The following is a 12,877-nucleotide window of genomic DNA, read 5'->3' as shown; positions in this document are numbered from 1 at the left end:
TGTGTGTGTGTGTGTGTGTGTGTGTGTGTGTGTGTGTGTGTGTGTGTGTGTGTGTGTGTGTGTGTGTGTGTGTGTGTTTCACAAATCGCACATTAGGACTTTTTGCTTTAATCCCTAAGTTTAGTGCATGGCCATTTTTTTGGAACGTGTGCCTGTTTAGAGCGGGCCAGTTCTGGAAAACCACTCATCCGATGGACCTCACAATCGCCTCTGCACTTCCTTGTGTCCTCGACAGTACACCCACTAACTTGTGTGAAGCCGATCGGATGAACGGTTCTGAAAATGTGCGAAGGACAAACAGACAGACAGACAGACAGACAGACAGACAGACAGACAGACAGACAGACAGACTATTCCTGGAATAGATACATAGATTGACGGATATCATGATCAGTTCAAACTGATAACTGTGCACCTTAGTGGCAATGCAATGACAGGTTTCTTGACTGACAGACTGCAACTGCTTGTTGTTGTTGTTTTCTTTACTTAAAGTGAAGGGTTCAACAGATTTGGTATTAAGGGGGAAAATGAGTGGGCCTACTGTACTGTATGTAGCCCTGGGGGTTTAAGTGGTTAAAAGTTGTAATATCTGTTAATGTACTCAGTCTGAATAATATAAAGTTTAACTGGAGCCCCTAACTCTGGAATTGCCCCTCTGTTTGGCATTTCTATACAGGACATCCTGATATACAAACTATTTGAACCTGTTCCTTTTATATCTGTTGGTGTCCATTTAAACGTAATGCTTCGTGATTCCAATCACGACGATTTCTGGTACTAGCTTTTGATATGGCCTCAGTGAAAACAAACAGAGCTTTTTTTTAAATAACTCAATTACACAATTAAGTGTGCTTCGTTATTAAACCACTGTGACCCACATGTTGGTACTAAAGTAAACTATGCAAGTAACTGGCTAGTTTGTGTAAACACAGTGAAAATGTTCTGCTTAGCCTTATGCCTCTCTCTCTCTCTCTCTCTCTCTCTCTACAGTAGCAGGAGCAACTCCCTAAAGTAGCCTATGATTAGAGCCACTCAAACCTCTGGAATAATAAACTTTTAACTTCTGGTCCCTTCTTAACCCTTTAAGACCGGGAATGCATCTGTGTCATTTTAATATTTCTTTGGGCTATTCAAAAATAACAGATATACAAGCTCATAGCGCGGCACCGAGTGCCGCGCTATGAGCTTGTAGATCTGCTATTTTTTTGAAAAATAGTGAAAATGTGTGCAAATCTTTAGTTTGAATGTACATATACATATACATATACATATACTGTATTTTTATAAATGGAAAGCTTTTAACTCAAATCTTTGCTTCTGGGGATTTTACAAATGTTGCTATATTATCAATGGAATGATTATCACGTTTTTTCATGTCAAGGACCCCCAAAATAATCCAAAATGTCCGCGGACCCCCTCCCATCTAAAATATTTAGTTCCAGGGACCCCCAGAAGCAAAGATTTGAGTTAAAAATGTATATAAAAGATTTGCACAAATTTTCATCTACAAGCTCATAGCGCGGCACTCGGTGCCGCGCTATGAGCTTGTATATCTGCTATTTTTGAATAGCCAAAGAAATCTTAAAATGACTCACATGCGTTCCCTTCCCGGCCTTAACGGGTTAATCTGACATTTAATCTCATCTCGCAGGACGAAAGTTGGCTCACCAGCTCCCGACCGTCCTTTAATGCCCTTCAAGTGCACTCGTTTATAGTAGCTGGCACTTCCTGTACGGCTGGCTTTGCAAGTCGTTTGCTGTCCGGGCAGAAACCTCCTATCTCCGTATTTTTACTTTTTGTACATTTTTATCCGGCAATTAGTACCTTACCCTACATACTACAACGTCACACAAAAGCATGAAAAAGTAGTGGATCCACACAAGCTCGAAACGCGCCGCCAAGCAACGCTTTTTTGAGCTTGTCGATCTGCTACTGTACTTTTGATGCTTCCGAATTTTAATACTGAAAATAAACAGTTTTTGGACGTATGAGGTTTCCACCGGACAGAGACGAGAGTATGCTTTTTCATAGCACGTCTGAACCACTGTATTCTATCATCTCTTTTGTTGTTTTTGCTTTAACAGCGATAGAACATACTGTAGAAGCTCATAGAACATCTGCCCTATACTAATGTTTTCACTAAGGACCGCTGTTGTTTGTCAGGTACAATAGCTTATAGGTTCACACAAGTACAATTGCAGAGGTGTAAAGTAACTAAGTACATTTACTCAAGTACTGTACTTAATTACAATTTTGAGTTTACTTTACTTTTAGTTGACTTTTACTATACTTGAATATTTCCAATTGCCTATACTTTTACTTCTACTCTACTACATATCAGAGGCAAATATTGTACTTTTACTCTATTACAATTATTTAAAAACTTTAGTTACTACTTTGCAGATATAAATTATTACATTATGAAACATACCACTTAACCACTTTAGCCCTATTTTATACATAGGCTATTTGAAAATAGCCGATCTATAGCCAATCTACAAGCTCAGGTTGTGAGCTTGTAGATTGTAGTACATTGTAGTACTTTTACTTTTGGTACTTTAAGTACATTTTGATAACAGTACTTTTGTACTCTTACTCAAGTGAATTTTGAATTCCGGACATTTACTTGTAACTGAGTAGCTACTTCTACATTGCAGCATTGATACTTTTACATTTGAGTACGTTTTCCACCACTGTACAATTGCGTGTGTGTGGAAGAGGCCGTTGCGGTTTTAGTCGCACGCTACGAGGAAGCACAAAAATAAAGATAATATTCTTGCCGTTGACATTATTGCTGTCATACTGCATGCCTATGCATGCTCCGCATGCGTGCAGTAACATCCAGCGCCCTGCACATCAACCCACATAGAGAGAGAGAGAGAATGTAAGGGAGTTCTTGTAACATGTCAAATTAAACGTTTATCAAGGCGAATTAACCGATTATGTCGATTAAACCAGGTTCGTGGGGTAATTCCCCCTGTCATACTGTACACACTGTGTGCTTCAGAAGTATCTTAGCCAGAAAGTCCCCAAAAAAAGATCAAACGGGAGGAATATCTACATCAGTCCTGCGCACGCAAAAAAACCAAAAACGTCTGTTCTATCATTTCCTGCAGCCCTGCACGACATGCTAATGATAATTGGCCTGGGCCAAGCTGTGAGATCAGTCCACCTCTGCATTTTGTTGATTTAAGATGCTAAATTCATTGCCTTGTTTATTTGCTCCGGTAATGTCTAACAACTGGAGAAATATCTGGCGTTCCCAGTCCAGGGTAATCAGGGTGTATTCCGTTTGGCACGCATCAGTGCTTCTGAAGTCCACCGGACCGAGGGGGAACCACAGAGTCTCACAGCCCAGCTGGAAAACTGTCCTCTGTGATCATCAGCCCCCTCAGCTGTGAAAGACACACGTCGTCGGCATTGTGCCATCGCCGGCTTTTTACTGTAAATTAAAGTAAACTAGTAAAAAAGAAAATGTTTAACCACATGAAAGCCCTATTCTGGGGGGTGAAGCATTTGGCAAAACAAATAGCCGATCTACAAGCTCACAACGCGTCGCAACAGGTTGTGAGCTTGTACTGTTGATTGGCTATTTTTGGCAAAGAGATTTAAGGGCCCTATTTTCACCGGTAAACTTCTTCATTTTCAGATTCAACTAGCCGATCTACATCGACACGTTGTGAGCTTGTAGATTTGCTATTTGAACTATTTGAAAATGTTTTAAAACATTGTAAACAATGGCAAAGAAGTTTAGGAATAATGGGTAAGGCGCTGGCGAAAATAGGGACCTTGGTGTAGAGGGAAAAAAGGAGGGGGGCCAACTAGTTTAGACTCCTGGAGGACACCGGTCGGATTTCTGTGCTTAAATATAGATCGGCTATATTTGCCAAAGATATTTGGTGTAGAGGCGGGGGGGAAAACGAAAGGGGCCTAGTATAGTGACGCTAGGTTGAAAGCAGGTAAAAATCCGGACACATCGGCTGCATATTCGCATAATTATTATACCAACGTCATCAAAAAAGTAAAATAATGGTCCGATATATATCGGCCAAATCGATATAATCGGTCTGGGTTGTATTAGTCAGGACGGGATTTAAAAAACACCACAAAAAATCAGAATAAAATCTGAACTGTCATCTAATTCTAGTTGCGATCTCCTGCTCATCAGCCAGACTGCTCTGCAGGCCAGGCAGCACAAACACTATCTCATAATCATTACCATTACAGATGAAAGTCAAGCTCCAATTAGACTGGCTCCAATTGCTGCAATTAAATAAGTGTGGTTGAGTGATAATATCTTTTTTCCCCCCAGAACCCAAAAAAGAGAAAAAAGGGACGGCAACATTAAATTAATCACACCATCAAAAACAATCACGGTCCAACTTTGAAGTTGTTGTCCAACAGAATCTTAGGAATACATCTGGTGTAGAAATGGTGTTTCTGTGGGCCTGAGCCGACAGGCGCCGTTGGACCCAGTGTTGTCGCGGCGGGCCGCGGTGGGGTCGCCCCCCAAACCCCCCCCCCCTCTCCAGTACCACGGCCGGGTTCCTCTGGGGTTTCTGAGGACACACTGCTGCGTTTCCCACCCACAGAGCAACACAACCAGACCGCTCGCCCGCCCCAACCATAGCTCCAGCTAGAACCTTTCACAGCCGTCCAAGAACTCTGTCCCATGATCCCCAAACCGTGCATCAAAACCAGCTGAGCGCTGAGTGTGGCGTGGTGAGCAACTCGTGCTCAGACATAATTTGCGAAGGATTGCTACTCTTGCAACCCAATTGATCACTGTGTAAACAAACATGATAGGAATGGAAAAGAGCTTATTACTGTGCTGGAGGGAGAAAAAAAAGAAGAAATATAGCTGCTCTGCTCTGTTGTGTATTAAGCAGGCAACAAAACTTGGATAAAATACTTTGACTGTCAACAATGGCTAACCACTTAAACCCCTATATACTTTGTTGACTGGAGTCCCACAGGGGTCTATTTTCGGCTTGTCGTTTTTTGGGGGAAAACAAATCTAAAATAGCCGATCTGCAAGCTCGATGTGACATGTTGCGAGCTTGTAGCTCGGCTATTTTTGACCATTTTTGAATAGAGCTTAATAATGAAATTAAATAAAGTTCTCTTTTGGGTCTTGAGACAAAAGGTTTGGGAACCCCTGGCCTAAGAACTCTCCTAAATCGGAATTTACTTTGGACCTCAAAGCATTGGTAGGGCTGTAATCTAACCTCCATACAGTACTGTAGGTAGTAGGGCTGGTAAATTAATATTCGATATTCAATATATATATATATATATATTTTTTTATGTTTATTTGACAGGGACAATAAAAAAAAACAATGTATGAAGTTATAAAAAACAACTAAATATATATTTTTATTGGATCCGAGCACTTGATACATTGTTTTTTGTATTGTCCCTGACATATAATAATATTAAAGGGATTGTAGGCGAGTTCAGACAAAATCAAAGAAAAAAACTGTTGTCAAACACCGCCCCTCCAGCAGTTCTTTTCCCCGACCACCAGGGGGTGACGCAGGGGGACTTTTTAAATGGGCCATGCCCAAAATAGGTTGCCTTATGCGGATACAATTTGCGGAACTGCCCGCCCCTACGGTTCTCTGAATTTTTATTTTTAAATAGGCTCTTTCATGATAAATTGACCACATATATGAAGTTAAACAACTAAATTCTATCCAAACGATTTTTTAAAAGTAAATTCTGTGCCTCAAAAAAGAAGTTTGAGAGCGTTTTAAAACCGAAAGTAAAAAGTTCACACGGACGCGCACGGACGCGCACGGACGCGCACATGCGTGCGTTAATTTACGACCCGGACAAACGTAACATAAACATAAACAGTAGGGAAAATATGGATTTCAGACAGAGGACTGTGTTTCAATGCAGGAAAACACCCCAGCATCATTATATAGTGGCTGATAGAGGGGAGAAAATGCAAAATATATATATATAAATATTTTTTAAATTTAGGCTTAATGTTCCCTACAATCCCTTTAATAATAATAATATTCGAATATATTCGAATATTAGACAATTTTTTTTTTTTTTTTTTTTATTTGAATTTGATCTCTGAGGAACGTGAACAGCCCTAGTAGGTAGTATAAGCTGTAACACAAACAGGGAGAGACGTCACGTGACGTTGTGAAACAAATCCCACTCACATGTGTCCATCTTGATGTCCGCGGTTGATTTGATCTCTGTAATGAAGGGTTCTGACTGGAAAGTAAGTACACAGCGAATGCCTGTTCACAATGTCAGCACGTATAAAGAGCATCTTATCATGTTGATTTAAGCAATTAAACATGAAGTTGTCCTCTGCAAGGCTCTGACTGACTGTATCGTCTTAATTATTATCTGCAAGCGCCTTATCCTCAAAGCGTTTTCTACTGGCCCGATAAAGTTCCTCTTATCTCGGTCATTACGTGGTAAACTGTCTGGGTATTTTGAATGTTTGGATTTGGGGGAAAATGTTTTGCCGCAGAGTACCAAACCTTTGCCTTTAATGTATTTGGGTACAGCGTTTTTTACAAAATGCTTTAGGGGTGCATTATTTTTAAACAAGGCAATTAGGCCTTGTGACAAACATTTCTACATTACTGAGCAAATTACCAGACCTCTGATGTCTCTACAGTAAACAGACACTAACCTGGGGAAAAAGAGAAATGTCTCCATAGTTTAGTCTCAATAGAATTAGAATCATGTTTTAACTTGATAAAGAGATTCAAATATTTTTTATGGCTCTGCTGCAGGAGGCTAGCTGTCTGTGAGAGGGTCACTCTGTGTGTGTGTGTGTGTGTGTGTGTGTGTGTGTGTGTGTGTGTGTGTGTGTGTGTGTGTGTGTGTGTGTGTGTGTGTGTGTGTGTGTGTGTGTGTGTGTGTGTGTGTGTGTGTGTGTGTGTGTGTGTGTGTGTGTGTGTGTGTGTTCATCTGTCTGACCAGAGCTTATCTTACAAACCACTGGACCGATCAACCTCAGACTTTGTAACTATGCATACTGCCAGTAGGCGAAGTCTTTTTTTTTTACTTTTTGAAATATTTCACTTTATAATGGAAAAGCAGAGTGGTGGGAGTTAATCTTTTCCTTACATGAAAATGAGGATTACTATTAAGTTTCAAACACATAATTATGGATGTTCTTACATCAATGACATTAAAACATATTTAATAATAATGATATTAGTAATAATGAAAGGTATTAACCATGTTCGAACTACATCAAGTGTAACAACTAACATCAAGAACTAACATCAAGTGTACAATCCAGTAGGTTTCCTTACCCAATACTAGGGTCTAACTTTCTAGAGTAGATGTGCCATTTATATTGTATTAACATACTGTGTACTCTACCATACAGATTGGTGCTGATTCCTTGCCCACATTTGGAGTAATGCCATAGATACGTCATAAATGTCACAGACTGGTCATACGAAGTGTGAGATCCACACCACAGCCACGCCGTTTCGATGTGGATCCCGAGATCCACATAATTTCTTATTTTAACCCATTCAATCCGGTAACGCATCTCTGTCATTTTAGATATCTATGGCTATTCAAAAATAGCAGATATACAAGCTCATAGCGCAGCACCGAGTGATCTATTTTTGAATAATCGTGAAAATTTGTGCAAATCTTTGAATATATATATTTTTAAAGCAAACATTTGTAAAATATTTTGTTCCAGGGACCTCCAAAAGCAAATATTTGAGTTGAAAATGTTTTAAAAAATCTATGTATTCAAAGATTTGCACAAATGTTCAAGATTTTCCAAAAATAGCAGATCTACAAGCTCTCGGTGCCGCACTATGAGCTTGTAGATTTGACATTTTTGAATAGCAAAATAAATCTAAAATGACACAGACGCGTTCCCGGATTTAATTGGTTAATAGAGCAAGACTTGCACCTCCTTTGCAATTTTCGTGAGAATAATATTCGAAGGCATCACCTCAACCGTCTGAGCACAACCTTCCTGAAACCTTCAAGTCCTAATAGAGTAGTATTACCACAGAAAGAGAGTTGCCATAGACTGGAGATTGCATGCTACACAGCTGGCAGCCCTGATCTGCCACCATGATGGAAGAATGTTCTAGTGCGGTGTAGAAAGGGAACAATAGCTAGGTGTTGCATGTGCTTACTAATATTCATTCATGTGACTGTGCAGTCCTTTGCCCCCAAGTCAACCACATCCAGATCCTGATCTAATCGAATGGGACTGGGGCGGTGCAGCTAGACAGATCCCCATGCCAGCAGAGGAGCTGTTTTGACAAGGTTTATCACTTTCATCGCCGGGTAATTTATAACAAACCCCCATCTTCTTAGTGGCCCAGTATCTCCCCAAACGAACTCTGCTTACAAATATGAGGCCAATGCAGGTAGCTCTACGGCTTTTCTCACCTTGCTGCTGAAGTTTGGAGAAAATGAAAAAAAATTAACCCATTAAGGCGGGAACGCATTTTAGGATTTCTTTGGGTATTTAAAAATAGCAGATATACAAGATATATACAACACAATATACAAGCTTGTAGATCTGATATTTTTGAAAAATCGTGAAAATGTGTGCAAATCTTTGAATATATTTTTAAAGCGATTTTTTTTAAACTTGTGTTGCTATAATCAGTTGTTCTCAAACCTTTTCATGTCAAGGACCACCCAAAATGTGTATTTGGCCACGGGACCCCCATTTCAAAATATTTTGTTCCAGGGACCCCCAGAAGCAAAGATCTGAGTTAAAATGTATATACATGTTCAAAGATTTGCACACATTTTTCACGATAAAAAAAAAAAAGCAGATCTACGAGCTTGTAGATCTGCTATTTTTTGAATAGCCAAAGAAATAAAATAAACTACACAGATGTGTTCCCCCGGTCTGAAAGGGTTAAATAACGTTATCTGTGGCCCTGTACTGCGGGCTGTCTCTTGTAAAAAAAAGAGGCCCTCGCCTGCTATACGAAACATCTTGGCAGAGTTCTCACCAGCATGATGTGATGCAAAGGACAAGGAATTTATTCAGGAGCCTTCATAAATCATCCCTTTCCAATAAAATAAACTTTGCCCACGCAGGTTTTTGATGGGAAGCAAAGATGAACTTCTGGGAATTTCTCAGGTTTTGCAATCGTTACCTGGTTTAATAATTTTTCTTTCTGCAGTAGTCGGTTTGCGACAGTTCACCATTAATCACATAACATGTTACAATGCTGCTGTGTGGACGACGTCCACACAATTATTCACATTAATTCATCATGATGTGTTAAACACACACTATGTCATACGCATTGGTGTAAAGTACTTTTACTCAAGTACAATTTTTAGGTACTTTTACTTTACTGAAGCATTTCCAATTGTCTATACCTTTACCTTTACTTCCACTCCACTACATCTCGGAGGCATTTATTGTACTTTTACTCCACTACAATTATTTGAAAACTTTACTTACCAGTTACTTTGCAGATATACATTATTACATTATAAAACATGCATTAACCACTTTAGCCCTATTTTATACATAGGCTATTTTCAAACATTTTTGTATTTTTACTTTTGGTACTTTAAGTCCATTTTGATACCAATATTTTTGTACTTTTACCCAAGTAAATTTTGAATTCCGGACTTTTACTTGCAACAGAGTACTTCTACATTGCATTATTGATACTTTTACTTAAGTAAAACATTTGAGTACTTTTTCCACCACTGGTCTTACGTAGGGATATCACTGCCATATGTTTAGGTCTTGGCAAGGCAAGGAAAGACAAGTTTAGTTTTGCACATTTCAATAATAAGGCAATCCATTCAGAAAACAAACATTAAAACTCCAACAGAAATGCATTCATTTACAAAAGAACATTTGAATACAACAGAAGAAAAAGAAGAGAATAGATTTACAGTGCAAACAGACAGAGTGATTAATGAAGGCAGAGAATGTGATATGACTGTGACATGAAGCACACTGCCAAAGCTACTGGGAAAACAGTCTTAAAACATCATTAACACTTTAAAGACCCGAGGCCGATTCTACAAATGCCTTCTAAATCAGTAGTTCGGATTTTTTTTTGTGCCAAGGACCCCCAAATTGATATGCATTTGGCCGCGGACCCCATCTAAAAACGGTTTGTGCCAAAACCCCCAGAAGAGAAGATAATGTGTTAACATTTTTTTAAGTGATTCAACAATTTTTCAAACATGTTTCAAGATCTTTCAAAAATGTTCAAAAATAGCAGATGTGCAAGCTTGCATGGCACGAAGTGACGTGCTGTAAACTTGTATATCTGATATTTTTTGAGAACCACTGTTTTAAATCCTAAGAGTTTTCTGAAAAACTTATGTTGCTATTTACTAAAAATCTTAAATGACACAGATGCCTCCCAGTGTTTTAATGGGTTAAAACACCATCAGTACACCCTCTACTCTCGGACAGTAAATAACGCTGCGTGTCATAGCAACTCTTTGCCGTCTCCATAAAAGTGACCAATAAGTAGAAATACGGTTAAAATATCGTGCCCCTTGGGTATAAACCTTCTGCCAAAAAAAGTCACACAAACAGGTTGATAGGTGAAGATTTTTTTGCACGGAACACACAGAAAAATAATGTGCTGTGCCACAGTGGATGAACATGAACACTAAACCGCTAAGTCATCTACTTCTCACAGGATTAACAGTATCTTTATCATCTACGCTGGCTAGTTCTCCTTGTGCAATGCCCAATGTTTTCATAGCACAATGCTATCATAACAGCATCTCAAGAACAAGCCTCCACCCTTCGGCTTCACCATTACTCACAGGTAAGTATCATTATGCTATGGCGCCAGTGTTTCTGCTAAGCAGAGTTTTCACGCCCTCAAACCCCCAGCGTTAATTTAACTCTGAGAGAGTGCTGCGCAAAAAGTACCCCGGAAAGGGTCCATTTGTAGACTCTCACAGTTAAGCACATGTGCATTTCTCTATGCCGTAGCCAGACAAATTATGCATTTATCAAATATATTTAGCACAACAGTATGATAACAAACAGCTTAATGAACATAGTTTGCACTAAAACGGTATTTTTATTGACATTGAATACATTTCTATGCCTAGGTTTATCTACAACATGAATGTGAAGATAATGAGATTTGATAAAGGTCGGCATTCTTCTGCTTAAGTTTCCTATCGGTAAAAACCTATTAACAGCCATTTGTTAATGTGGTTCTGGACGATTTTTTCCCCCCTCAATTTTCTCAATAGACTAGTACTTTTAAACGTTAACACTTGTAAGACGTCAACTACATTTCAAATCCCGTACACCACAGAGTAATGAGACACAGTCCAAAGGAATTCTTCATGGAATGTATGTTAACGTCTAATGTAGAGGGAAAAATCAAAGGGAAAGGCAGGGCACGGACCAATGCTCTGCCCATGTCCTTGTCAGTCTGCCTGCTTCGGTTCAGAAGACACTAGTGCTCGAGCATTTAAAAAGGATATCCTACACATGTTTATTATATATTCGCCTGAAAAAATATCACACAGCATTTTTTGTGCAAAACAGAGAAAAAAAGAGACGAGCCACTGTGGCCACACGAGATTTAGTTCATTGCTTTTTTGTGTGTTTTTTAAACTGAAGGGTGGTTCCAGAAAACCACCCACACTTCAGCGAGCGGAGAAAGAAAACCGATCTCAAACCAGCACCTATTTATGGATAATACAACTGCCAGAAATTCCTCCCATGTTGAAAAAAAAAAAAGCCCATTCAAAGTGTAGCTCATCCATCATTTGAAAGCCATTGGCTTCAAAACAGAAACAACTTGGATTGGCTTCAACGCTTACGCTTCAAACTTCCCCCTTCCAACCTCACATCTCTGCCATTATTTATTGTTCTCTGCTTTTCTTCAAAGCGCCTCATCTTTCTATACATGCAAACATACAATTGTCATTTTATTGAGGTCGATGTGATATAGGTCAAATTTCTGTTATTGTTTCCAGGGTTCGATTTGTAAAAAAAAAAAAAAGAAAAAAAAAGAGACAGGACATTTTCTTAGAAGGATCCCTGACTAATAAGCCATATACAATTGCCCTCTATAACTAAAGTTAAAACATTATAAAAATAATATTATATACATATTGTATTTATTTTAGAAATAGTTCATCTTCTACTCAAGAGGGACAATTGCATGTCGCAAGTTGATGATGTCATATGTCCATGTGTGGTACAGCCCTATGGCATATATTTATCTTACTTCCTAAGATTAATATGAGCATCAAATCAATATTTAAAATATATTTTATTTGCACATGCATTCCATAGGGCTGGACCACACAAATGACATCATCAACTTGGTGACGGGCATTGTCGTTAATTAAAATTAATTTAACTTTAGTTATAGAGGGCAATTATAATGTACTAGAGTTTCGGGGGGCTACGCCCCCCTCAACCCCAGCCGCGCACGGGGCCCAGCGTGGCCGCGTGTATATTGGGGGACCCAAATCGCCACGGTAAAACTGTGGAAAAGTTTTTTTGAAAAAGGAAAAAATTAGAAGAAATAATATTTTTTATGTTTCAGGGGGTCCACAGGGGGTCCGCGGCCCCCCTGCTGGTCCACTGACCCCCTGTGGAGTGTTGGGACGCGCGGGGACACCCCTGGAACATTGCGGACCCCTACGGTGTTTTTTTTTTTGTCATGAAGGTGGTTGCTTGTTTCTGGCGCTTGTTTTTAGAGAACCTGGCATGCCTGGCAACCCGACTGACATCACTGACGTATCCTTGGTATTTGTACTTCCGGGTTGCATAATGATGACATCACTGTCGAGTCCTTTGGTGTCATGAACCTAGAACGGTTTGTTTACCACATTAGCCTGGGCAACGTGCTGTGCTGTGGCCGTCGCTGTTTGTTTGTGT

This window comes from Gymnoscopelus microlampas, assembly GCF_963454915.1.
Source record: "Gymnoscopelus microlampas genome assembly, chromosome: 20".
NCBI lineage: Eukaryota > Metazoa > Chordata > Actinopteri > Myctophiformes > Myctophidae > Gymnoscopelus > Gymnoscopelus microlampas.
Note: the sequence above shows the minus strand (reverse complement) of the source record.